Genomic DNA, 25,138 nt, shown 5'->3' with positions numbered 1-25,138 from the left:
GGCTTGTAATTTTGAAGGACTTGAACAAGGTCAGGTCTATTCGGGCCCAACACCAAATCTACAACAACCTATGAGGTCAAGTCAATAGGCACACCGACTGGATTTCACCGAGACATCGTTAGATACGCTCAGAATTTGGCAGAATCAATTAAAGTCCTCAGAAAAGATCACCCTTGTGCCTCTGTAAATACGACTGGCTAATACCTACTATTGTAAATTCTGGTGATGAAATCATGTATTGTATATGTTCCCTTCAGTGCCGCTATAGTCCGTTTGTCATAAGACTTTTATGAAGTACTGGTTTTTAATCTTTCATCATTTTATATTTATGAAATGCTTTTATTACTGTAAATGATCATATTTTTGATCGAATAAAGAATATATATACTAATCACCCATGTGTTTTTGAATGGTAGGGCCCGCTTCTGCCAGAGAACAGACTTGTAAATAAGGGGTTTGATGGGGGATAACCCTGGCGAGGCACATATTCATTAGTTGATGAGGGGCGGAGCTTGCCTGCGACCGTATGGCCGCCTAAGCCTAGAGCTCCGCGTAGTAGCACTATAAATCCTAAATTATCCTGCATCAAAGCGGTGCCCCGTGGCGATTCGACCCTCTCCTGTGATCGGGGACAGCTGTGGCAACTATCGGAGACAGACTAGAGGGATCCCGGAGCCGAGAGGCAGTGATCGGCAGTCGCGACGGCCCTGGGATTGGCTGGGCCTCGGAGCCGCGACCCACAGCACTGCATCAGGCCGCCGTGCGTCACTGTGGGTGCGGCAGGAGGTCGCAGGGACTTGGCGGACATCACGAGTGCTGGCTAGGAGGCGGCCGCCAGAGAGTTGCGGGACATTGCGCGCTCGGCCTGGGCGTAGGCGGTAAGTGTTCGCCCCCCCAACCCCGCTGGCTTACGTGAAAGGAGAAACTCTACAACCCATCTCAGCTGCAGACAGACTTTACACCCTAGCGCTTCATCCATAGGTGCGGGGGAGTCGGAATCCTCACTTTCTTGTGCCGGGGTCGCACCTGGGGGGGCCGCAACGGCACTTCGTCAGCTGGCGGCCTTTAAGTGGATCGGCGACCAGCGCGAGTCGGGCCTACCCCGGAGATCCTCACAGCAAATTGAAGCCACAACGCCCACGGGCTCAGCCAGCGGGAGACCTCGCGAAGTGGTTTCGAGGGCTCCTCTCTGACTAGGCGACACTATAACTACGGTGGTGTCACAGGGCCTAGTGACCTCCCGATATATTACCGGATCCCCTCCCCCACCTCCCTTCATACACCGTGGACTACCAAGCTGGCATGCCCAGGGGCACCTCCCCTAACGACCTTCAAGGACAGAGGAGGGGCACATTGAGCGCACCTGGGCACTGAGGCGACGCCCTCACTCTGGTCCAGCGACATACCGAAGGAGGACCTACGGTGGGTGCTCCCTGGGGCCTTGCCACATCGAGCCAGGGCATCTGACCGGAGTTACTCCGGTACATTGATCTAGGCCTTGGTCCCTGAGTGGGCAGGCGGCTGCCCCAGGGTATACCGGAGTGGATCTTCCACACCTGACGGAGCCCCAACGCGAAGGAGAGCCCTAGCGGCAGGGTGTTGCGAGCCCATAGGGGTTCTACCTTGAGGACCAAGATGGGCAAAGGGGACAAAACCCAGGGCAAACTATTTCACTGCTAGGGTGCAGGAAGCCCGCAAACACTTCGCCCCGTTCAAACGTCAGCTTAGAGATTTGGGGCTGGACTATGCAATGTTATACCCAGCAAAGCTGTGGGTCAATCGGCATGGACACTCACACATATTTACTGACCCGAGAGCCCTGCAGCAGGCTCTTAAGGGGTGAATGAAGGAAAGACAGAGAGACGGAGCCAGCCCTACGCATGGAGAGAACGAAAGCAGCCAGCTTGATGAGCAGGAGTGAAGTCTGCCCTTATATCTGCCCCTCTTGATCACTGATGTCCTGAATCTCTGTAATCGACGACGCCAGTCTGGGGGGCGTTCTTTGAACTGGTCTGCCACCCTATAAGTTGGTCCAAGGGGCGCATGCAGGGGGCCATGAGGCCCACAATGTTCTCCACGTTGATTGAGTCTGTGATTTCTCCGTTACAGACATAAGTATTGTTGTCAAGATATTACGGCTCCGAGAGCATGAATGGTAGTACTGCATGTGGTGGCTCTAGGACATGTGATGGGTGGGGCGAGAGAGGACAGATGAGGGGCCACTTTAGATGGTGCCAAGCATACTTGACTACCGCTAGTGTGAGACTGCACTTGATGCGTAAGATGTGCTACGAAGAGGAGCTGAAATTGAGAGTCTTGTATTTGGTGCTTCTGCACCACACGAGTGCTGTATGGTAACCTTGGCCCTTGCGTGCAAAGCACCTTGTTGACCTCCAGGAGGTCTTTATGTTTGTGGTTGGGGTTGGGCGGGGGTTGGTGGCAATGGGTTCGGCTGGGCCAGGTTGGGGGTGGTCCGCTGTGGGAGGAGGGCGGGGACAGTTCGGGGTTGGGTCTGGAAGGGTGGGGAGGGAGGGCTGATTTTGATTTATGGCACACACAGGGCAAGGTAAACACACACAAGGTTCTACACTACAGGGATCTTAAGATTGGATACTATGACAAGATCTGCTGATCCAGTAATTATCCGATCCCCCGGCATGATTAGGGCCCTCACATGGAATGTTCGGGGGCTTAATGACCATCGTACGGTTAGGAAGGTCTTGAGTTATCTACAGCGTCAGCACATTGACATTGCACTTCTTCAGGAGACCCACCTCCCGGCAACAAGCACAATATTGCTCAGTAGGGGCCTTTAGGGCAGTAGTGCTGTATCAGGATTCACCTCACACGCCAGGGGAGTATTAACCTGGGTCAACCTCAAATCCAACCTTACGCAGACGCTCCTGAGAGCGGACATGGCTGGCTGTTATGTAGTCTCGAGGTGTGCAGGTCTGGGGCTAGACCCTGTAGTGCTCAATGTCTACGGACCAAACTATGACTCCCGTGACTTCTACCAGTCACTTGCGGAGATAGCCAAAGATTACTATGATTTTCACTACTTGTGGGGTGGGGATTTCAACTTAGTGTTGGACCCGACCCTGGACAGATCTTCCAGTCCCCCACGTAAGCCGTCTACGGCTGCACGTACTTTATACAGTGTGATCACCAGCCATGACTTGTAAGATGTGTGGAGATCGAGGCATGCAGAGAAGGGGGAATACGCACATTATTCTGCTTATTATGACATTCATACCAGAATAGATTACTGGCTGGTGTCCTCCTCCATGTTAGGCGAGATACGGGACTGTAAGATCCTGCCACGCACTTTGTCGGATCACTCACCAGTTCTTTTGGCGCTTGAGGCCCCTAGGAGAGCCATCCCGCAGTACACATGGCGATTCCCACCGTACTCCTTACTGGACCCCTTGTTCTCCGGCGAGATTGCGGAAGCTATCGATGTCTTCTTTGACGCCAACATTGGCTCTGTAGATGACTTCCAAGTGGTGTGGGAGGCCTTCAAGGTCTACATACCGGGTATAGTGATGACTAAACATTCAGGGGTTTTCCGAACCATCAGACTCAGACAGCGATTAACAGATTTGGAACTACGGCTGGGGCAGCTGGAGAAACGGCAGCTCAGCCAGTTTGACGCAGAAGTTGCAGACAAGATAAAGACTCTACTTTCTGAATACCATGAGGAAGCTGACAGGGAAGTTAAACATATGGGAAAGTACGCAACAGCGAGGGTGTATGGCGAGTAGGGGAGACCGGGCTCGGTTCTGGCTAGAGTGATGAAGGGAAAGAGGGGGAGACATCAGGTGACCGATATGAGAACTAAGGAGGGTATAGCCCTCACGGACGAGCTGGAAATTGCCCGCCTATTCAGCGCCTTCTACTCTGACTTCTATTCTTCCAAAAGCGATGATTTAGATGATGAAATCCTCGATTATTTGGAACACATAGATCTCCCCATGCTCACCAATACGCATATGGAGTTCCTTATGCTGCCTATTGAGAAGGATGAAATTGTCGAGGCACTGGCTGGTATGCACTCGGGCATCGCCCCCGGGGCAGATGGCCTCACGGTGGGTTGCTATAAAACATTCCGGGACCAGCTGCTCCCGCACCTCTTGATGCTGCTCGACGACATCTGCGTGGAGGGAAAAATGCCGCACTCGATGAGGGAGGCCCTCTTAGTAACCATTCTGAAGCCCGGGAAGGCGCATGATGACTGCAGCTCCTTCAGGCCTCTCTCACTACTAAATGTCGACACCAAGCTGTTTGCCAAAATATTGGCCAATCGACTAGCACTCATGGCGCCATTGCTGGTTGCCCCGGAGCAAGCAGGCTTTATTCCAAGCAGGAACCTTACGTACAATATACGCACGGTTCTAGGCACCATGCAACATGTGCAGCAAGATCGAAAAGCAATCGCTGTATTCCTGGATATGGATAAGGCCTTCGACTCTGTGGAGTGGCCTTTTATGCGCCTGGTGCTGCGCCGCATGGGGCTGGGCCAACCGCTCCTCCAGATGATAGGTGCTCTATTTCACAGACCTCGGGCTAGACTGCGCCTCGGTAACTTAGTCATGGGCTCCTTCCCTATTTGCAGGGGGACGCGTCAGGGGTGCCCACTCTCTCCACTGCTGTATGCACTGGTGGCAGAACCACTAGCCTGCGCACTTAGGGAATACCACGGCAATGAGGGTATATGCTTCCCTACATATAAAATCGTAGTCTCCATGTACGCCGATGACACTTTGCTATACGTACGCGATCCGGAAAACAACCTATCATCAATGATACGAGAGGTAGTGCGCTTCAGTGCCCTCTCGGGCTTAAAAGTAAACTGGACAAAATCCTTGGCCTTTCCCCTTACCCCAGCCACCAGGGAATTTGATATGGAGTACCCACTGCAGTGGTCCACTGACCCTATTGGGTACCTGGGAGTTTGTCTACACACTGACTCTGAGACCTTGTTCCCAGAAAACTACGGCGTTGCCTTTGGTAAGCTAGAAGATGACGTGGAGGCTTGGTGCAGACTCCCGCTTTCTCTCCTCGACCGCATCTCGATCATGAAAATGGTGGTGCTTCCTAGATTCCTGTTCCTGTTGGCCACGATTCCAATGGTTCTGCCTAAAGTTTTCTTCCAGAGACTGACGCAGCTTATGATTAAACTGGCATGGTCGGGCAAACAACCACAAGTGAAGTGGACTACCCTCACATTGCCATAAGCTATGGGCGGCCTAGGCGCCCCAGACATAAAGCTTTATTATAGGGTAGCTCAAGCGGCGCATCTGCACACATGGGTTCACGGTGATGGACGCATCCCCCACGTTTGCATGGAAAGGGTATTTGCTACCCCTCGTTCTCTTCCGGTGACAGTCTTCGGCCCATTGGACCGCAGGACTGGGATCTTGGACTCCATCACTGCCACAAATCACGCGTGGCATAGTCTTTTGAGACTCCGGGGTGGGGTGCTGCTTTACTCAAGAAACAAGAAATTTGAGAAGGGTCAAAGGAGATATATTTAAAGACCTATCATCCCATCTCCAACATCAATCACTTATATACCAAGGAGGATGAGAGGTCTAGAATGGGTGGTGACACAAGAAAACTATGAAACAAGTGGATAGTAGAGTGGCAGTTGGCCGAGATATTCCCATCAAACCACCCTAACTTGGCGGAGTTTCATCATATGGGATATTTGTAGGAACACCCGACTCTACCGCCCAAACTATCAGCTGATGGTGCGGGAGTGGATGAAGATCTTACACTCGTGCCAAACTGTCACTCTTAGAATGGTGATGAAAGTGTACGTGCAGTGCTGTGGTGAAAAAATGTTAAAATTAGCGACTCAGACAGGAACAGGTTTATTAAAGAGAGTCTGAGTGTTAATGTTAAAAACACGCCAGGTAGTTGGAACTAATGACTACACAGCGCCACAGTGTAGTCATTAGTTCCAACTACCTGGCGTGTTTTTAACATTAACACTCAGACTCTCTTTAATAAACCTGTTCCTGTCTGAGTCGCTAATTTTAACATTTTTTCACCACAGCACTGCACGTACACTTTCATCACCATTCTAAGAGTGACAGTTTGGCACGAGTGTAAGATCTTCATCCACTCCCGCACCATCAGCTGATGGTTTGGGCGGTAGAGTCGGGTGTTCCTACAAATATCCCATATGATGAAACTCCGCCAAGTTAGGGTGGTTTGATGGGAATATCTCGGCCAACTGCCACTCTACTATCCACTTGTTTCATAGTTTTCTTGTGTCACCACCCATTCTAGACCTCTCATCCTCCTTGGTATATAAGTGCTGCTTTACTCGCCTATTATGCCGGTGGAATGGGCGCAGTGGCCTCCCCCCATTGCAGAGAAGGGCGTAGTGAAGGCCCTACACAGTCTTAGCATCAAACAAGCAGGGGACCTATTCCAGGACGAGAAGGTCAAAACCTGGGTACAGGTCGCAACGGATTGCGCAAACACCTCCCTGCTTCTGAGATTTCAGTTCCATCGAGTCAGCAGCGCACTTTTGGGATTATTGGGGGACGATATGGCGGAACCGCCAGAAGTCCCTGAACTCTCGTATATTGTTAAAACACAGTCGCCCCGCAAGCTGCTGACCAATCTATACAAAATTGCGATGTCACAAAGGGAACAGCAGTTCACCCCAGCTCGTCTTGCATGGCAAAAAGATCTACAGGTCTCCATAGACGACGACATGTGGCGTTACTGTTGTATGAACACTAAGCGCATTTCTTTAAACGGGAAACATAGGCTGATCCACTTCAAATATCTCAATAGAGTCTACTACACCCCGGAACGGCTCCACAGGTACGGACTTCGTGACTCCGCGGAGTGTGACAGGTACCATGCGTTGCAGGCGGACATCTTTCACATAGCATGGCAGTGTCCGGCAGTGCGGGCATACTGGGTTTCCATTTTCATGAGATAAGCAGGATTGTGGAGGTTGATCTGGCCCTCAACCCAGCGCTGGCGCTGTTAGGATATTCTAGAAAACTGCTGGCTGCTGTCCGAAGATTGGTAGATATGGGGATGCTAATGGCTAGACGAGTGGTTGCGCTTTGCTGGATGAGAGGCCCGGCACCCACCACCAAACGCTGGGCGAATGACATGTTATATTGCTGCACACAGTCTGAGAACTATAGCGAGCTTCTTCCCCCATCGAGCCACCCTAAGAATTTCTGGGGTCTATACCAGAGATACATGGGTAATCCTGCTGCCACGAGCGCCCCTGGGGAGATTAGTGGGGACTGTGCGAGATCTCCTACTCCTTCAGAGAGCCTTGTTCTACTGGGCAAGGCCTCTCCGACTGCACATGATGCCGGGGCCGCCTCTCCTACACTTCTTCACTAGAGGATCGGTCTTGGGGGAACAGTGCGTGATCTGTATGTCTAATTCTACGCTGGGGTTGCAGTGGGCCTGCCACGTCCGCCCCAATAGGGGGTCTGAGGGGTTGGGGAAGGTGGGAGGGTAGGCTACACTAGGGGGGGGGGAGGGGAGTGCCAGGGGTGATATGGTTCTTCGTTGCTGTATGGTCTGCCTATTGTTATGATGTTGCACGCCGCCTGCCCGGATCTGGGTTGTTGGCCCTAAGGCTGTGTTTCGAGTATGGCCGAACTTTGTTAATTGTGGACTTGCCTTGATGCGCACTGTGTGTTAGTTTGGGGGGCGGGGAGGAGTGGGGGAAATATCTGAATAACATGTCTTTTGTTTCTATAAACTCAATAAACAAAGTTAATAAAAAAAACATATTCATTAGTTGATAACGAAGGTCAGTATAGTTTATAGGCTAATCAAGCTGGTTCAGGTACAGATTATAAGGGATGTTGCTGTAACCCTCAGGCAAATACCTGTAATCAATTATGTGCACTATTCTCAGAATGCAAAAGATCTATTCTCCTATTGATAGATCCCAAATTATGTGAACTAGCAGCCCATGAGGCCGATGCATCAGCTGAAGGACTACTTTTCGAAGACCCTTTTGTAAAGGAAGTGGTGCACTTTATAAATACCTTTACATCCCTAAACAAAGCATAGACAGTGCTTAAAAAGGTCTTTCAATCTCACCTTTTCTGTAGGGCTGGTCGAGGCGGGGGCCGCTCTAGCAGCATTTTCTTTTTCCAAGGCTCCATTTGAGCCAATCCAGGCACCACTTTTTAAAATGAAACACTTGCAGAGGGAATCTCCATTTTTCCCTTCTCAAGTGAGAGAATTCAGAGACCAAACCCAATGCAGAACTCCAGCAGAACACCATCAAGTACCAATTTCCCAGGTAAGACTTCTCCCTTTTTCCCATCCAGAATTTGAGGGCAGGATTTACCTTGTTTTACACAATTGGATGTTGATTATACATGGATACTGCAGACAGTCTAAGGTTTTCACTTGGAATTCTATGCAACTCCTTACCAAGCCTCTGTCCCAATTCAACTTCATTTCCCAGTTCCTGAGCAATGATTCATAGATTAAGAGATCAATTCCCTTATTCAGAAGCAGGTGGTTATACTACGTACTCCACACACCAACAGTTTCATAAGCAACATTTTTCTAGTGAACAAAAAAATCAGAGGCTTCTGTCTAGTTATCAATCTTAAAGACTTCATCAATTGGATCCTCTAACGTCATTTCAAGATGGAAGGGACACATTTGGTGAGACAACTTATAAGAAAAGGCAATTTCATGGTCCGTTTCAACTTGAAAGACACCTATCTTTCAGTCCCAATATTCCCACCACACAGTTAATTTCTGCAGTTTGAGTGGAAGAATACCTTTTATGAATTCTGTCCAATGCCCTTTGAACTGTCCTCTGCTGCTTGGGGTTTTACAAAGCTGCTCAAAGCGGTAGTGGAATATCTCAGAGCCAGGGGCATTGAGTTGATAGTCTATCTAGACATCTTCCTGCTAATGTCATAGAGTCCAGATGCTCTCACTCAACACTCGGAGCTAACGCTTTCACTCCTCACAGTCAGGATTTATCATTAAATACAACAAATCAGACTCAATCCAAGTCCAACAGATGAACTTTCTAGCCTTTGCCATAGATTCAGTCACAGCCACCCTAGCTGTTCCAATCCATAAGACTGGAGCAATCCAGAAAGAGATACGCAGAACACTCTTGAAAGAGACTTTGACCCTTTCTTGGTTAGCATGACTAGTTAGGCTCCTGGAGTCTTCTATTCAGGCCATATTTCCCAGCCACCACCACTATTGTGCTCTTCTACATCTCAAGATCTCATATTTTCAAAAGGCCTGTCTTACTCAGACCAAATTCAATTGACCCCAGAAGTACATCAGGAATTACAACGGCGGCTCGATCACATAAACTCATAGAATGGTAAAGCCTCAGTCTGGACATAGTGATTACATCTGATGCCAGCTGCCATGGTTGAGGGGCTTTTTGTGGGAATCTGACCACTGGAGGCAGATGGCCCAAACGTAAATTCCCTTTCACACCAATTGTCTGGAATTGCTCACAGGTTCTTTTGCGATTCGATCTTTCTCCCCCAACACGTTCAGTGTTACATCTTACTCAAGATGGACAGCATTTCAGTGGCCCAATACATCAATTGCCTGTGAGGGACAAGATTGTGTCTTCTGACAGAGATTACCAAGGAATTTTTCCCTACACCATCAGATCCTGGTCATAGCGGTTCACCCAGAATACAGTAGCCAACTGGAATTCTCACTACCTCAAAGATTCCAGTGAGTGGAAACTGGATCCATCCCTTTTTTCCAAGATCATGCAAATGTGGAATCCTTGTCAGACAGATCTCTTTGCATCTTGACTGACCTTTTAGTTACCATCCTTCTTAAGTTAGAGACCAGATCCTTTAGCACAAGTGACGGATGTCTTCTTGCAGACGTGAACTGGGTTGAGCTATGCTTTTTCCCCTTTTTGATGATCCTGTGAGTAGCCCTTCACATCCAGTGACAATCGGTGAATTTGGTTCCGATTATCCCTCCTATGGAGAACCCAGGCTAGGTTCCCTCTTCTTCTGGAGCTGTCTTGTGATTTCCATCTTTTACCACTATGGTTCTCGAATCTCCTCCTGGACCATCTAGGGAGACAACATCCTCTAGTCACATCTCATCAATTGAATCAATTAAGATTGATAGGTTGGAGACGTTCCAGAGATGTTGGCAGGTGCCAGATCTTTCGGAGCAAGCTCTCAGCCTCATTGACAAGGTTTGGGCAGACTTCACTCACAAGAGATATCAAGCAGCTTAGAAAAGATGACCATGTTGATTTTTGGACCTTGATTTGGATTCTGTGACAGCTGATATACTTTATATCACAAGCTTTTTTTAGCTTCCGTTGTATCAGATGTCCTCTCCTACAGGATGGTGAATTCTTATAGATCTACGATTTCCACTAGTCATCTTCCTGTGGCTAACAGACATGATGGAGAAGATCTGTTAGTGTCCAAGCTTTAGAGGGGAATACGTTTATCGCTCTTCCTCAACCTAAATATTCCAATTTCTGAGATGGTTCCTTGATTCTTAAGTTTCTTCCGTCTTAGTCAGAGAATTCCCTTCTATCAAGCAATCAACTGTCTGCCAAGTTAAGCCTTCTTCTTTGCCTGGTTTCCTGTAAATGGGTGATGTTAAAATAAAACATAGATGAGAATACATAATCCAAAACCTCTGTTCCCATCATAGAATCCTCCTCAAAAGGCTGAGGATGGTAATCGCATAATTCCAAAATATAAATTTGTGCCCATGCCACTCAACAAGATTAGGCAAATGAAATCTCCACAGTTAAACTGCATGGGAGGAGGTCTTAATGCAGCACTGACGTGTGACGTGTGCCGAATGATGATGATGATGGCCAAGACACCAGCCTGCTGAAGCCTTATGTGCATGGGCTGATCCCATGGTTGTCATCAAAAGGTGGACAACAGGGACATAGCAGCAGCCCATTGCTGCTCGCCCTTCCTACCCATGCCATGATCCCCTCAAACTTTCACCGGATTAAAGGAACTCTACTACTTTTCCCACGCAAGCCTTCCCCTCCTCTCAGCACACTTATATCTTTGCTGCACAGCGTTCTCGCTTTAATTAAAATGTTAGTCTGCTTGTGTGTACAAATACTCTTTTTACGTCTTCCACTTTGTTCTCAATATCTATCAGTGCAGTTATTTTTTGATTAAGCCAAGGTGCTCTATAAAAATATTTGTTTCTCTCTTCAACAACCCACTCGTCTCCTGGACTTCTGTCACCACTTCTCCTGCCAACTCTTGCCTGTGCTGCTTGTGAATATTCCCCCCCCCCTCCTGCCTCCAGAAACCCTTTTGTCTTTATCTTCACTTCAGTCTTTCATATGTTCTCATGTCATAACTCCTCTTAGAATGCACCTGCGGCCTCTCGTGATCTGCCCGCCCACTCCTTGTAAACAGCCGCTCGTCTGCGCCTCTTTCATGCATGCAATTAGGTCTGAAAGATTCCATTAATGGACGGAAAGCACTTTGGGTAAAACGTTATTTACATGTGCTATGATAAAAGGCGCCCACCACACAATTTGCACTCTAGTTTACTGTTTGAGCCCACTCACTTTATCCAGTCGGGAGAGTTTTTCTCTCCTTTGTTGAAGACGTTGTTTTGTCATGGGGACCGTCGGCGACATGGATAGAATGAAGGTACACAATTGTTCGCGTTTTGGGGCACATTGCCACCTAGAGTCATTTAGCCAAACCTGATTTTTTGACCTCCAGCAGTACACTTCGGGGTACCGAGTACATTTTGTTAAGAACTCTGCATCACTGATTTGCATTGGTGCTTTATCAGTATTTATTCAATTGTAGCCTGCTGCCAGAAAATGCCACTTCACAGCACTACTTAGGTCATCGGACTGAGTGCAGGTAAACAGTGCCTTCACTAATGTTTGGTCGGAGCACGTCTCAGTGTTGGCTGCTGCAGGGGCACCGTCGAGAGAGGTCGGTCTGCTTGGTCTGCATTAGATAGAAGCCTTCTATTGAGGTGAATGCTGCCAATGCGGTGGGTTTTAGGTTGACACTTGTTATTTGAGGGGTTTGGTCCCAAGATCTGCGTGGCATGTTCATGTTCTGCCACCCTTGTTGTAAAGGAGAGTTTCAGGGCTAAAGATGCTGCGAGCTTGCTCCATAGAGGGACATTGATGGATTTAATGTTTCAGCCGGCATGTTTCTGCTGTCTAGTTGGGCTCAAACACGTGGTCAGGTTGTGGAGGCACTGGGAAAATTCTTGAATTCAGAGCTTGTCCAGAAGTGGACAATACTACGTTTGCATCGAACGTTTTAAAGATAACTTGGCAGGAAGCTCTGTATTTTGCCATCGATTAGCCTGGTTTTGATTGTACCAGCCCGCCAGCTATGACATCATCGCAGCTTACAACCTATCGCACTAACAAGCTCCAAGTGGGTCAAAAAGCAAACATGGCTGAACCCTGAACATCTTGAGAGAAGTTTGTCTTTGCAGATAAAACCCTGATTGCCCTGTGCAGTTGTGGGCATGGTTAAGATAGATCAGCAAACTAAATCCATTGACAATCTGAAAAGGGAAGCCCGTGTTAGAATTTTGGGCACACTCCAGTGCTCAAAGAGGATTCTCTTACTACAGTGGTAAATTGTTTTGCAATCTGTTGGAACTCCAAAGTGAAGGAATCAGCCAGAGGTGTGTGAAGATTAGAAGCTGCCGTCAATCCAAAGGGAAGTGACCCCCAAAATTTGGGGTTCCATGATGCCCTCCCTGTCATCAGCAGGCATCCACCACATTGGACGTCAATTCACCAAAATGCCAGAGGTAGCGGAAGGTACTTCACATGCCCCTTGACCTTCACTCACACATACATATGCTTGTACATACACTCACATTCACACATACACACACACTCTGCCTACACATGCACACACATACACACACTGTCTTACATAAACACACTCAAATGGCAAGCACGCACACAACATACATACATTTAAAAGCATTTTTTTTTTACTTACCTCAGCTGCCTGGGAAAGTCATATTTCCGCTATTTGCAAATAATGTAATGTTATTCACTACTAATATAATAAGAAATGGACAAAAAAAAACGAGGAGAGTGAAGCCCCCAATCACATCCATAAGGACGAGCTGCTTCTGTTCCTGCCACTGATTTTGCCACTGCTGACGCTAGGGGTTGCAAAGGCAGTGCAAGGGGTCACGAGGGGAATGGCAGGGGCGCAGGAGCGACCCCTAGTGAGCCTTAAATGATGTCCGTGTCGACCACTGGGTGCAGCAGGTGGCTCTATACAAAAAGCTCCGCTGCATGGTGGTCAGCTTCTGTATAAGTTCCGATTGTATCTCCAGAAAAAGAGAGATGATGGAGATTAACCCCTCCTCTGCGCCGAACGTTCCGCGCCGGTGCGGAACGTTCTATTGCGCGGTCGGGCCGGAACGGTCAGCAGACGTGCGCAACACTACCGAGGTAGTGCACGCGACGTCCGCTGAACGTGCCCCGCACGGAAAGGGTTAAAAGACTGTTGCTCAGATTTCAGTTGGTTTCCCTGGTGGAATGAAAGTTACTCTTCAGGATGAGAAACATGTATTCTTGCAGGTGAAGGAAGACCAAGACAGAAGTCCTTTTTAGGTCAAACCTGGGCAGCGCATGTGCTGCTCGGTGAGCCATGTTGTATTGAGCTATGGATTAGAAGCTTCGCCCACTCTCCGCCCATATTTTTCATTGGCTTGTGTCGTTTTCCTTTGTAAACGCTGGCTTCTGATTCCTTAATCACCTTGTTTGTCCCTTCTTAGTACCGCCTTGTCTTTATTTGAAAACTCCCATGGCGACAAGAGCCTTTTACTTCGGTTGCAACACAGAATGTTTATTTTTATCTGTAAGCACTAGTTTCTTTAATGAGTTTCTGGTCCTCCAGGCACTACATGCAGCGCACCATGCACACTTTCACTTTCAAAGCAGCCCGGGACAATGTTTGTTGTGATCATGTTTGAACAACAATTAGACCCATTAGTGAAACCCAAAAAGCCGAAACAGCATGCTGCACGAAGTACTGCTTTTGTCAGGCAGTAGTTTCATCTGCTTCTTGCCCCCTCGAACTTTCTAAGGCTCGACGAGGAGCCTGGTGACGGGCAAATGTCTCCTGTGCAGGGCCGGCAGTTTGTTGCTCACGAGGCCCCTCTGCGGACTCCCTCGATGGTCTTGTTCATTGTATCTTATTGGGATTTTAATAGGCTAAGACACAGACATGGTGATTGTTTTTATGTCTGCTATATCAGGACGTGCCTATGACTTCCAATATCCTGGATATATTTATAGCGCTTTCATCCTCTGTGTGTTTATAATGCTTTTTACAGATTGGATATGTTCATTCTCACCTTCCTCTGGCAGCTCTTATGTTTGCTCGAGGTTGGTTGCCCAAGATCACATATCGAGTGTGGGAGCGCCAGCGTTTTATCGCCTTCCCAGCTGCAACCTCTTCTTGTGAATTAAGGGGCAGATTTACAAGCCCCTTGTGCCCCTTCTATGCCGCCGTTGCGTCACTTTTGTGATGCAGTGGTGGCGCAAAAGATGCGCCATGGTGCGGGGTACTTATAACGTGCTGGGAGATGCGTCACATTGTAAAGCCCTGCGCCAGAAGGAGGCGTTCCTACGCAGGGAGGGCGTGCCAGCACAGGAACGCCTCCTAAAAGTGGCTGAGTGAAATCTACAAGATTTCCCTCAGTCACTTTTGGGTCCATGCTGCGTCAAATCCCTGCGCCTGCTTGAAGCAGGCGTAAGGACTGACGCAGCATTGTAAGAATAGGGCCTCCCAGAGCATTGCTGGAGCTGCGTTGCGCCGCTTTTACGACACAGATGCGTCACACCTCTGTGCCATTTTTGCCCCATGGTGTGCCGCATTGTAAATGCGGTGCATCCATGGTGGCGGAGGCATGGCGAACAATAACTAACACATCCCTGCTGATATGCAGGGATGCACCAGTTATTGTAAATCTGCCCCTACGTTCTCGCTCTTTCCAGAAGCTGCTCATATTCTCGAGTTGGGAGAGAGCAGGGCCAGCAGCTCATGGAGGATCTTGATGGCTTTAGGGTGTAGGACGAGAGGGGTCTGTTTTTATTTTAAAATCTATTGTTTGGAGCAGACACCTGTGGCACCTTTACAAGCCAGACTCAAGCCATGCAGACTCCAGTCGCCCGCAGCAGTCTCTGAGACGAAGCTGGCTCCCTGTGGCGCTTGCAAAGAACATATCCTTGGAAAGCACTTATAAATCTATACAGCAGATGGTGCACTGCACGTGTTACTGCAGACAAAGAGGGGTGTAATCCACACTACACACTGAGAACAGCATGTTGTAGGAGAACTAATCTGGATTCTGGAACAAAAACGGGAGTAACCGTAACCGAGTAAGAGCTGTCCTATGCACTCCCAAGCCACCGGCCTTCAAAAAAACATAAAACAATAACCGTTTGTGTGAGTGTGCCACCGTGGCACAATGTTTTAATATGTTCGCTGTCTCCTTCTCCCTGGTGTTTCACTTTCATCACTTCTACCTGGAAAAAACGTTTTTTTCTTCGTATTTAATGAATGTGGTCCAACTCTGTCCTCAACACACAATGGGTGGTCGAAATTCCCAAAATGTGACAGCGTTGTAGCTATGACCTCCTCAAAGTTCAGCGGAAGTATGTTCACCTTATTGAGTATAATATAAGCCAGGGCCAGGAGCCTCTGTGCAAGTCAGTTGTTACTAGAGGCCTTCTCCAATCACCGAGTACACTTCCTTTGTGTCTTCTTCTACATACGGTTGTTCTCAGTGTGTATGGTTGGCACTTTAAGACAGGCTGATTCCCTGCCAGCGAAACAGTTAATTACACACCTGGATGTGTTTCCCAATGGTGTTTTAGGACTAGAAAAGTGATTCCCTTATTCCAAAGATGGTTGGCCAGGGTACTATGCCTCGTGATGGGGACAGCAGAGAGGCTTGGGGAAACGGTGGGTATGATACAATCTGTGTAGGTAGGGCACTTGACTAAGCACAGTGATTGCCTGTCTTGTTTATTCCCTCACCCCCAGAGTCTTTACCCAACTGCTATATACAGTTCAAGAAAATGGGTAACAGTTAAACAAGAGCGCACAGCAAATATAGGTGAGTAATATGTCCAAAGTCTGAAAATAGTGCTCCAGGAAGATGGGGTTGGTTACCACACCCAATATCCAACCACCCTCTGGTGATCTTAAATTGCAACAATGATTCCTCCAAGCACTTGCACTAAAAATAAAGTCCTCCAATTGTATTTCCAGTTGTCTGTGTCCAATTTTTTATTTTCTTATTTTCTCCAACAAATTCAAAGCCCATACATTAAGGGCAGCGCAGCCATCACGTGTTTCGTCTGGTCAGTTATTGACTTAAAGACTTCTTCTGGGCAATCTTGTGAGCGTGCAGTCATACCATGCCGTTTAATTCTGGTCATTAAAGCACCGCAGTTTAATTCTCATTGAACATATATGCCATTCATCATAACTCCTTCATAGCCTTGCAAATAATTAATCCGTATCCTCTATGACATAGTCCTACTTAAGTAGGACTATGTCATAGAGGATACGGATGAATTATTTTAATGACCAGAATATACAATTGGAGGACTTTATTTTTACTACATGTGCTCGGAGGAATCATTGTTGCTATATATAGTTGTTAAGCTGTGAGTCTTCTGCATCAATGCATTACTTTAATTATTGCGTTATCCATGAATGTGCTGGTTGGTACATGCTGGTTGGTACATGACTGATGCCTACTTTTGTATACCACCCTCTTCAATTCTCCACTGCTTTATTTGATAACTTCAAATAAATCTCAGTTGTACAGCGCTTTCTTACCCTCATGGTTTTATTCGGCGCTACTGCAAAAACTATTAACTAAAAATAAAACAACATGAGGGTACATAAGTAGATACGTCGAGGAGCCCACACCCACTTATTAAAGCTGTTCCACTAGAAACCAGAGCAACATGGATGTCACATTTCCTATTTCCCTCTTTTATGATGGTTAACCCACACAAAACAGAGTGGAAGGAGCTAGCGGAAAAGGTCCCTGCTGCTCAGAACTTGGCCGGCAGAAGTTGCATCAGTAGTCACGTGGGCAGCATGACTCCTGGGACTATCGCAGCACCCAAGGAACAAATTTCAACCCAGAACGCAAAGGCGCCAACTTAGGAGAAAAGGCCGTAACAAAAACCCTTCCACGAGCCTCACAAAAGTCTACCCTCTCTTCTCACTAAAAGTATTACAGCACTTGGCGCCAGCACCAGCGCACGATACTTCAGTATATGTCCCTGTAACAGACGGAAGAATTGACCAGCAAACGATATCCACTTCAGGGAACACAACTAAAAGAAGGACACGGCCCAAACAGGAAAACCATCTTCTGGGGAAGTCCCATCCAGCAGCCTAATAGTCATTCAAGGCAACAGTAAAATTAAAGTCGGACAGGAAAGGTATGACAGCACAACTAGCCAACACCAACAAACAACTGAGAAAAAGGAACTCATTTCCTTGCACTGTTCAAACCAGGTGTTGGCGGCACCTTAAAACTCGCCCAAGTGGCTCCCTCAGGATTCAAACTTCAAAATATCAATCACGCCAACGGATCCTCCATTGGATAGGACTACTCTGGGTTCAACCCAGGCCTTAGGAGCAGGAAACTATACTAAGGAGACAACATGTAAAGTAATCAACGGGGTACAGGGACTGTGCAACAAGCCAACCATACTTGCTGGGCACCCGGGTCCTCTCGCAGTAGAAAGCCCAAACAGAAACCCACACTGTAAGCCAGAAGCATGCAGAGGTGCAAGGTGTATAGATCTGCCTCCTCCGGATAATCGCAGTGGGCAAATTCATCAGCCTACAAACAGTGTCGGTGATAATCAATTGGGGACAAACTCTGTACTAGCCTCTCCAACCAATCAAGACAGGGGTTTCACCATTATACCTTTTACACCCGAATACGATTCGAAAGGTCCGCTTGACATACTGAACAGAAGGAATATCCTTCTACTCTTAAATGCTATACCAACACTAAAAGGCATCAGCTCAACGGACCTTCTCTCAATAGAGTTTATAAAGTTGGACAAAGCACAAGGCGGGGAATGCACCAAAGCGACTTCGAGATCCACTTATCTTGCAAATAAAATTCAGGAAGAACAAGAAACCTTCAAAGCGTGGGGGATACAATCTTCTATGTATTACAACATAGGATATCCACTCCCCTTCCTTGATAGATCACAGGATGGATTGCCCTGTCATAAAGCCAAAGCAGCATCGGTGCTCAGGAGAGCCCTAGGACAGTCACCTCAGAGCAAAGAGGCATTGAACCAACAATGGACTACTCCACATCAGCCACGGCCGGTAGTAAGTGTAACTGCAGGGCGGTGACGTGGGGCGGGGGAGGGGCAGGGTGGGGGGTAGTAATGTATGGATTACGGACTTTAACAGGTAAGTAAACATATAAATAGATAAAACGAATTTTGTTGTGTGCACTGCATCACCAAATATATATATATATATATATATATATATATATATATATATATATATATATATATATATATATATATATATATATATATATTTAAACCTAAAACGGAAAAAACATGAATGAAAAAGCTTACTCGAACATCTTCCTTGACAAATGAGTTCACACACCACCTCATTCTGTCTGGTGACTTTAACCAACATCTCCTAGGCAATATTCAAAATGAAGACATTCAGGTCCAGTCTTTTCTCTGGAATATTCCAATGCAAACTCACAGTGACCAAAGTAGAACCCTCAAATGCAATTTAGAGCACATTGGCCTAGGGTGCTAAATGGAAGATTTCCTGATGACTCTCCACCGTCTGCATCCTTTGCCATGGGACACTTGATCTCCACAATCGACTATACCTTCGCATTTCTCTCATTTTTTCAACACATTTCAAGCTACGCCCAGGAGACAAAGGGGACAATGACCATCGGCCCCAGGAGGTTCTAATCCAAGCACTCCCAAGGTGTGCACCATTGTGGCCCCCTTGACCGAGTTGACGTCCAAAAAGCAGCCACGCAAGGTGATCTGGACGGCTGCTTGCCAGGAGGCATTTGAAACACTGAAGCACGCGATGTGCACAGCTCCGGTGCTGGCCACTCCGGACTTCCAAAAAGAATTCATCGTGCAGACAGATGCCTCAGAGCATGGCGTAGGCGCCGTGCTGTCGCAACTCAACGAAGATGGCCAAGACCAACCTGTGGCCTTCATCTCCAGAAGACTCCTCCCTCGGAAACAGCAATGGAGTACCATCGAGCAAAAAGCCTTCGCTGTGGTCTGGTTCTTGAAGAAGTTGAGGCCATACCTTTTTGGCTCTCACTTCCTAGTTCAAACCGACCACCGACCCCTTCGCTGGCTCATGCAGATGAGAGGCGAAAATCCCAAGTTGCTAAGGTGGTCCATTTCCCTCCAAGGGATGGACTTTAGGGTGGAACATCGGCCCGGAGCTGACCACGCCAATGCTGACGGTCTCTCCCGGTTATTCCGCCTTAGCGACGAGAACTCCCTAGAGGTTGGGTAATTCTCCCCTCTTTCGTCTGGGGGGGACGCATGTTAGACCTGTCAGCCCTAGGGTGGTCTTTCCCTACTTTTTCCACCCTTGCCTCATTTTTCCCATCTTCTTTTTGTTGGCCCTTAGGTCTTCGGGCACCTTTTCATGGCTAATCCATGTTAGGGTGCAGGTGCTCTCTACTCTAAACATGGCTGCCACTGGCCCCTGCTACTGCAGCGTGGTCTTTTAGTGTAGCACCCTAGTTGCCAGGAGCTGGCTGGGACCCCATACAATGTTGCAATGCCAGCCTCCCATCCCCTGTCCATAGGTAGAGTGGGGAAGCTCCTGGAACCTTCCAGAAGAAAGGCGGAGCTGGTTTTTGCCGCCTTAGAGAATGGTCACCTGACCTGGGCATACTTAAGCAAGGGAGGGAACTCTTTCCAGTCAGTTGGGGCATCCCTGACCTGGGGAACCCAAGCAGGAGATTTAGGCGGGAGGGCCTAGTTAGGAACTTATGCCACTGGGAGTGACAGGATTTAGGTGCTGCCTCTAAGCTGAGTGAGATATCCTAGACTAGCCCCCTGATCTGGCCCAGCGGTAGGGAACCCCAGGGTCCATCTGCAGTGACTGAGGAAAACTCATCCAGTCTCCAACTCAGAACCCCCCCACCTTCTTCAAGAAACCATCACTTAAGGGCGCAGAACCATCCAAGCGCCAAGAAGACTACTTGCCTGTGACCAAAAACTGCTGGGGGATCGACCTGGTACTGGACTGTGCTGCCCTGCGCACGCCCTGCCTTCATCTGGGCCCATCTGGCCCTACCTGTCTCCCCTTGACTGACTTGCTTTGCATCCCCACCTGCCCGCAGTCCCTGAGGAATTGGTTGGAAAACGCTATAACCTGCTCCCCTGTCCAGCGCTGTATCTGTGCCTGACCCTGCCCCAGCGCTGTATCTGTGACTGACCCTGCCCCCGTAGAGCTGTATCTGTCTAAATTCCCAGCGCTGACGGAAACTGCCCCCTGGGTGCCACACACACCAAGCGCCATCGTGCCCCTGAGAAGCGCTGACTGAAAATGCCCCCGTAGCGCTGTGAGGCCCGAGTGTACAGCTGTACTCACCGTCGCAGCTTCGGACGTCTGTGTGGTGACCTTCTCCGGGCGGCCCTCGGTGCCAGAAGAGGGCCGGCGCCGTGTTGCTGCAGGCCGTGCCCGACCCGAGTGTGTGTGTCGGCCTTGCGGCGTCCCCCGGTGTCAGGGGAGGGCCGCCGAGATTCCTGTCAGGCCGCGCTGGGCCTGACAGGCCTTAAAGCCAGTATCTGCCCCACGTGACGGGGGCGCGTCAAGCCCCGCCCCCGCCATTGCAGCTATCCCATTGGGCCTCTTCTCCAGCTCCTCGCCGGCCGCGCTGTGATTGGCGGCCGGCGCACGACAACCTTCAGTTCAGGCCTGCTATTGGCCCCCGGCCCGTGGAAAACGCTGAGAAGCCGGAGCCAGACCAGGACTGCCGGGAGGCCCCCAGGAAAAGCGTGGGAGCAGCGTGGGCCTCCCCAAGGAGAGAAGGAGCCCTCCCCACCTTCAGGAACCATCGCAAGGGGCCGACGCGGCCCGAAGAACCAAGGTAAAGCTCTAGGGGAGGGCGGAGGACCTGTATCAACGCGGGGCTTCCCAGGAGTGAGCCGGAGGCCCCGAGTCCGCCCCTCCCCCAAAGGGGAAAACTGAGACTGGGCCCCGTTAGCCCCCACGAGCCTCGAGAGACTGTGAGGCCTTACTTAAGCGTCTTAGTGACTTGGGCCCATTGACTGGGTATGCCTGCGGGCCAGGTTCATCCCCGACTTAACTAGCCACGCCTGATTAACTGTTGAGGCCCGAATTGAAAACAAGGTTAACCACCTCCTTGACTGTCTTATGCCTGTCAATTGAGATGCGGGTGTATGCCTTGCACTGAATTTCTTACAGGGGCGGGCATCTTTGAACCCGGATGGGGTTGTGTCATGATACTTATTGATTTACCCCATTACTATTTTGATGACCTTATTGTTGATAGTGAACTATTGGTATTTACAAGAGGTTAGTCCATGGTTGATGAACGTACCCCCCTTAGCCTGCTGAAGAGTATAATGCGACAGGCTGTGTTATGCGATGTTTCACTGCTTTAATGACAATTCTTTAATGGAATGTTTTACTGAAAAGTGCTTGAATGAAATGCTTTACCACTTTAAAGAAAATGCATAATGAAATGCTTACATGAAATGCTTTAAGAAATACTGATGAATTAATTGTCCTGTCTTTAATCCTATATAAAGGATCTTGATTTTCAATCACAAAATACCCACTTCTTGTCTCAGTGGATGAGTGTGTTGAGTAGCTGCTTTACACGTAAGCCCCTGGCTGCCTTCCTACTCGAGCCAAGCTACCCCCCGGAGAACTGGTGGTCCCAGTTCTTACAAGGAGGCACATGTACTTTCTGGATGTGATATTATGTCAAAAAAGTATTGTAACTTAGCCAGTATGTCACTTGTCAACACAGTGAAATGTGTATATAAATGTTTCCTGTGGTAAGCATGTATTCCTGAATCAGACTGCATGACTCAGTATATAGGAAATGTATAGCTCTTCAATACCTGGTGGCACAGCACTCAGGCTAATGTGCTGCATGGATAAACACTTATAAAGTCCCATCGGCGAGATCTATTGGCTATGCCAATACTTGTTCATCTATGCTCCCTTGGTCTGGAAAACATCCCCATATCCATCAATACTGCCCCAAAGCTGCTCCAAATTAGGAAAGAGTTGATGATGCACCTCTTTAAAGAACACTACATCACGATGCAGTATCCATCCACAACCCAGTTTCCTTTCCTCTTACTCGATTTTATGTTCGTCTTTGACCATTTTCACTGCTCCACTGTCATTTTTGGACAAATATGGAACTAAACATTACACCTACGGTTGTATAATTATCTAGACACCTCAGAGGGTTAATGGGATTGTAAAATATGTTTATTTAGCCAATTATTGAATATTAATACATGAATACATTTTGGCATTTTTGGGGTGCTTAATCTCACAAAACAAGTGTATATCAATGGTATTGATAAATATATCTTATAGTTCCCTCCTTTATTCTCCCAGAGCATTCACAGTCTTTGCATATGGATTGATGACAATCTGTCTCTTGGGGAACAGTTGGCCAAAGTTGCCAGATACTGCTTCTTCCAGCTGAAGAGTGCTTCACATTCTTCAATATATTGATAGGCATTGTCCCTGCCCTTGTTCATTCATGACTGTACTATGGTATTTATTTTATTATTTGAAAATTTTTCTCTAGCGCGAACAGGACCCATGAGGGCATCAGAGCGCTTTACAGTAAGAGGAGAACATTGATCAATAAAACATTTAAAACATGGTTAAGGTACATACAGTGTAGCAGAAAAACAACTAGCAATACAGAGGAGAGAGTTCATTATTAAGAGTTTGACTTTTTTCTTGAAGGAGATACTGGTGTAGTGTAGTTCCTATCTTCCCAATAGGCTCTGCGCATTGGAATAATACCTACAGCAGTAAAGGCCTAGGCCAGACGTTAACTAGGTCTACTACTGTCGATACTAGACTTAAAGTTTTGGGTTTGCCAGCTTAGCTCAGAGTTCGCTAGAAACTTTCTCGAATGTTCAAGGAGGAATTAACTTCCCTGATTAGACAAGAAGGGATTTCGTTTCTGACAACCATAGAACATGACAACTTTGCTCTCCCCTAATCAAGAGTCAATCTCGAGAGTCGTGTGAACAAAAGGCAATTTATTTTACTCAGTCAGTACGTGCATTCTTAGTCTCATCAGATTGTAGAGAAAAGGAAGAGACGGGCGTATTCAATAAAAAGGTGGTATTTATTGATCAGTCTCTTTTCTCGTACAAGAGAAATGGATCGATATTATTGCAATACTTATAGTTAAGTAAAGTGCATACATTAAAAGCAATAGTATAAAATAATACTGTAAAAACATTGATATGGTTTCTAAGCCATAAGATGTTTTAAAATGAATAAAATATATTACATACACATGTACATTTGACTAAACGTACTCAACTGGTATTTCTAGATACGCCTACCCCGTGTACCTGACCTAAGTCTAATACGTGGGCGGGAATAGAAAGTTACAGTTTAAGTTAAGTTTGTTTTTGCCAAGTGAATAACTAAAGAATTCTCTGTGAGGGGTTATTCAGTTCTGTACCTGGAAGTTAGGATGAATGAGGAATGGTATCTCTCTCTCTGGTCTCGATATTCCAGGCGGCCTGCGAGGGCTGCCCAGAAACGCCGGTGCTGGATTCTCGGCAGGAGAAAGCAGCGCGTCTCAGCGCGTCAGGAAGGCGGGGCTGCTGCCAGCGGGGTCTGCTCTGCTCTCGGCTTCGGCAAGTATGGCTGCTCCGTCTCGTCACCACGCGTGTGTTTGCATATGGCAAGATCGGTAATATTTATACCTTTAAGGTGCCGAGATTGACGTAAGGATGGACATAGATACGTCAATAAAGATGTCATACGACTTGCTCGTTAGCACATTCTTTTACTAAAGTTCTCGGTGAAATCAAAACAATGGCCGCAGGGTTTTGCCCAGGTTGTCATAGGTTTGATTTGTTATGAGAACTCCGTATGCCTTATCAGGGGCTGGAGGAATATTGCTTGTCTAATTAGATCGCAAGCGTTATGACCTAATCAGATAACACGTTCCTGTGCCGTAGTGTGACTGCGTCAGATAACGGTATCTGCATCATGGGGGTTTTCTGCCTCATGGGCTGACTGCTAGTTAACTTGTTGGTTTGTTTAACTAGAATAGGGTCAGGAATATGGGGATCGATTCAGAACCGATAGGAATACATGACACCCACTCCACGCTAACTATGGACATATTTACTAATCTAGGCATAGTATAACATAGTACAACATACTATAGAGTAGTGTGTATACCTTACCACCCCAAAATACATAAATGCATTTTGAAATTTTCAAATATACTGGAAAAAATTGCAGACATATATATATGGTATGCACTCAAGCTGTAGAAAAATGCCAAAGTAATCGCATTTGTATACATTATTGCTTATTTGGTATATGAGAATTACACATGAAATGATGTCTTACAGAAAAAAGTTTCGAGACCATTCCATCACAGAATAAAATATCTTTATGAACATGCCAGCGGGCAGCTAATGTCTATAAGCTATCAAAAAATTTTTAGAAACCTTAGTTCTCTAAGAATAGTTCTTACTTTAAGCAGAAGATAGTGTCCCGAAAAATATTCAAAAATATTTGGGGCTGCTGGAAAAACTGCTGTCCGTGAACTGGAGCGAAAATGTTCATGTGACTTTATTTTTAAAGTTGAAGGCCGAATTCAGGGAACGCCGTGTGCGAGCTTGCTCAAAAGTCTCTATTGCTGTTCGGGTGAGAACATCATATCATTTAGGCTTTCGAAAAAACTGTCAACAGCTTCCTGGGAAAGTTCCACTAACTGGGAAATAGGTGTAATCATGCATTCTTGCGCATGATTGTCTCCATTGACATTCTGATTTGCATTACTGACAGAA

Source organism: Lissotriton helveticus, chromosome 3_1 (assembly GCF_964261635.1).
Source record: "Lissotriton helveticus chromosome 3_1, aLisHel1.1, whole genome shotgun sequence".
Taxonomy (NCBI): Eukaryota; Metazoa; Chordata; class Amphibia; order Caudata; family Salamandridae; genus Lissotriton; species Lissotriton helveticus.
The sequence above is the reverse complement of the archived record's forward strand: the minus strand, read 5'-3'. Positions refer to the sequence as shown.